The following is a 3,322-nucleotide window of genomic DNA, read 5'->3' as shown; positions in this document are numbered from 1 at the left end:
GAAGCTAACTCTTCCCGAAGTGAAAATTCCCGATCCTGCAGAGCTGAGTCCTCCAAAGTAGCTGCCTCACCCTTCTGATTGACTCTGCCAGCGGGAGTGGAGCCTCCCCACCCGCCTGTGCTGCTCGTGGCTCCTCCCTGGCTCTCCGTTCAGATGGAAGCGGTGGATGATGAAATGAAAGAGGGGGCTCGGAGCTCTTGGAATGATCCCCTGGATCTGGGAAGCAGCTGCTGCTCCTGGTAGGCAGTTCTGTAGCTCTGTGTGGTAGCTGGAGGCAGTCTGCCAAGTGCAATATTCCCGTTTAGTCTGTAGGGAATTCCAGATCCCTCTGACCTGTACGAGCAGGGCAGAGCAGGCCCAGGACACTACGCTTGTTCCGAAAGCTGAATGTTTCTCTGGCTGGGAATGCTGCCCTTTTCCCGTGATTTTTCTCATTTTTTGGGCTGAGCTGCATCGGTGTCCCTTGTTTGTGGTGTCCCTCTGAGATAACCAAAGACTGGAGGCAGCAGGGGAGGGGGCTCTGAGCCGTTTCCTGAAGGAAATCCTCCTGTGTGCTGTCGGTGTGGCCGAGCAGGGGCTGTKCCTGGCTCCCCAGCCTGGCTCCCCTCAATCTGTGTTTTCCTTCTGTGCTGCCCTGCTCTGCAGAGGCAGCGTTTCCCCGGGGGTGCTGTGGATGCACCGAGGAAGGAGCTGTTACATCCTTCAAATCCAATTTATTTTATCCTTCAGTATTATTGCTGCTGCTCTATGCACAGAGAGAGAACAAACCCTTCTGCAGCCCGGGCTGTCCCAAACAAAGCTGTCCCTGTGTGCTGGARGCAGCCTGGGAGCTGATCCCAGCTGCTGGCCCTGCTCCTGGACATCCCTGTTGTCCTTTTGGTACCTGCTGTGTAGGTCCTGTCACCCCATTAACTGACCCCTCATCCCTGAGCTTCTTCATCCCCAGAACTCCTTGGGGCCAGCCTGGTCCTGGGGATTGTGGGCACCCAGTGTTGACCCTACAGTGCCAATCAGTTGGAATTTGAGAAGGAGTGGTCGAGAGCCTCTCAGTGTTTCTCTTTCAAATCAGCTTTCGGGGAAATGGAGATTTTTTGGGGCTGGATGATCCGTCCCTGTGTTCCATTTGGAGCGCAGGAGAGGTCAGAGCAGATCTCAGGCCTCTCTGACGGTCAGATGACAAAAACTGAGGTTCTAAAATCCCTTCCCAGAGAGTCCATAATRCATAAAAGAAAAACAAGATCTAACTTCAAACCCCCTTGCTTTCCCGGTGTTTGTTGGGATTAACGGGAACAGAGGGAATTGCACAGTGGGACAGGAGTGGCCTTCTCCTTTCTTTTGTCTTTGCACTTGTTCTTGGGAGCRTAACCTGCTCCTGATGCCAAATATTTCCTTAGGAATGGAGCACTGCCCTCGCCCRGAATGTGGGAATGGCACAGAACCAGCACCCTACTGACACAGATGTTCCCACAGCTGGGCTGGGTCAGGCTTAGACTGGGCTGGACCTCGGGAATTCTGCCCCTGAGCCCAGCGGGGATGGTTCCATCGGGACACATTCCCTGATTTACCTGGGAATTTCAGAGCTGGGGKKSYKGTGGGGTTTTGGGGGGCTCWGGGGGTGATGGCCATGAATTCYGTGTGTTTTTTGCTGCTGGAAAATGCTCAGCTCTTCCCTCCCTTTGCCCCGCCCTGTGCGAGAGCCCTGATTTCTTTTCTCCAATGGAGAAGCCGATTGTCCTGCTTTTGTCCCGATCCAGAGGGAGGAGTTCCCAGGCAGTTCCATGAGTGTCACCAGCCCTGCCATTGCCACCTTGCCAGGCCAAGAGAGGCAGCTCCTTCATTAGCAGCTGCCCCSATTGAAATTCAGTGCAATTTCAGCCAATTTCCCCCAAGTTTTGCAGGCTGGCTGTTTGTCCAGAGGCTGATCTTTGAATTCACCCCACGGTGGTTTTGGTGCTTTTGTTTCTCAGAGTGTGTTGCTGCTTTGGGTTGGTTTAAAAAGCTTTTGGTTTTGCTGTTTTTTTGCTTTTTTTCCTCCCTGATTTGAATGTAGAAAAGGAGAAACARAGTGTTCCCTTCTCTTCTTCGCTGCATGGATTCAGACACGTTCCAGATCTCTTCCTGCCTGGAATGAGGTGTGCTGGTTTGGGAAGAGCTCTGAGAAAGGAGACAACTCCAACAGGAACATTCTCCTTTTTTTCTTTACAGCCCTTTCCTGTAATTCGCTAATTTTTCATTTTATTCCTCTCAAATTTTACTTCCCGCTCACGTCTCCTGGATCCTTAATGCATCACCACCAAATTTGTGCTTTTCTTTTCCCTCTCTCTCCCCATCCTCTTGCTTCTTTCTGCACCTTGAGCCCCGCACTGGCACTTCGAGAAAACCAGGTCCAAAAAAGGCTCCCAAAATGTCAAAATTGCAGCTTTCTAGCGATGCCCAAACACCTGAGCACGTCTCCCCCTCGCAGGCCTGGACGCTCCAGGAATTTCAGGCACCACGGGGTGCTTTTGGGAAGTTTCCTGAGCTCCTTGTCCGGTTTGGCATCTTCACTTCTCCCAGCACTTTTCCCTAAAGAGCTGCTGCTGCTGCTGCTTGGTGTCATTGTCACTTCTGTTGTCACCTCCACGTGATCCCTGCTCTCTCCATGAAATCCCACKGGAAGGTGGCTTGGGAAGAGCTCATCCCTCTGGGAAAGGAGGGACAGGGAGGTGGGGTCAGGGGAGGGTCCCGAGGCACTGGGAGCCACAGGAGCTCTCCAGAGGCAATTCCACAACTCGTGTGGGAAAACATTTCACCTCCTTCCACCCGAGTTCACCCTCTTGTCTTTCCCCCAAAAGGCGAGGCAGGAAAAGAAACCTTGAGCAGAAGGGACGTGGGTGGGTGGGCAGGGAACATCCCGGGACATTTCCCGTGGAGTTTCTGAGTGCCCAACCGGGATCCTGAGCTCTGGGAATTTGGGAATCTGGACCCTCCCACCCAGAGGAGGACGTGGCCTTCCTACAAACCAGCCTTGTTTTGTTTTCACCTTGTAGGGGCTGCTCCCTCCCTTTTTCCACCGCTGCAGGGTGTCCCAGCACTGGTCACTGCCTGTGTGGTCTATGCATCTCTTAATTAGCACAAACACTGTTAATTGCCTTTCTGTGTCCTCACCATCCGTGTGTGTGTGTGTGCGTGTGCGTGGATTTTGACAGCTTTTCTTGGATCTGGAGTTCTATTTTATTGCAGTGAAGAGACACTTTGTTATATAATGTTTATATATTTGAAGATTTGTGCCAAGAGAGGATGTATATTTAATAAAAAATATGATTGACTTTCAGGCTTTCCA

The sequence above is a fragment of the Malurus melanocephalus genome, unplaced genomic scaffold, assembly GCF_030028575.1.
Source record: "Malurus melanocephalus ecotype Western Australia unplaced genomic scaffold, MMel_1.1 scaffold_1249, whole genome shotgun sequence".
NCBI classification, from domain to species: Eukaryota; Metazoa; Chordata; class Aves; order Passeriformes; family Maluridae; genus Malurus; species Malurus melanocephalus.
This window is presented reverse-complemented; position numbering follows the sequence as displayed.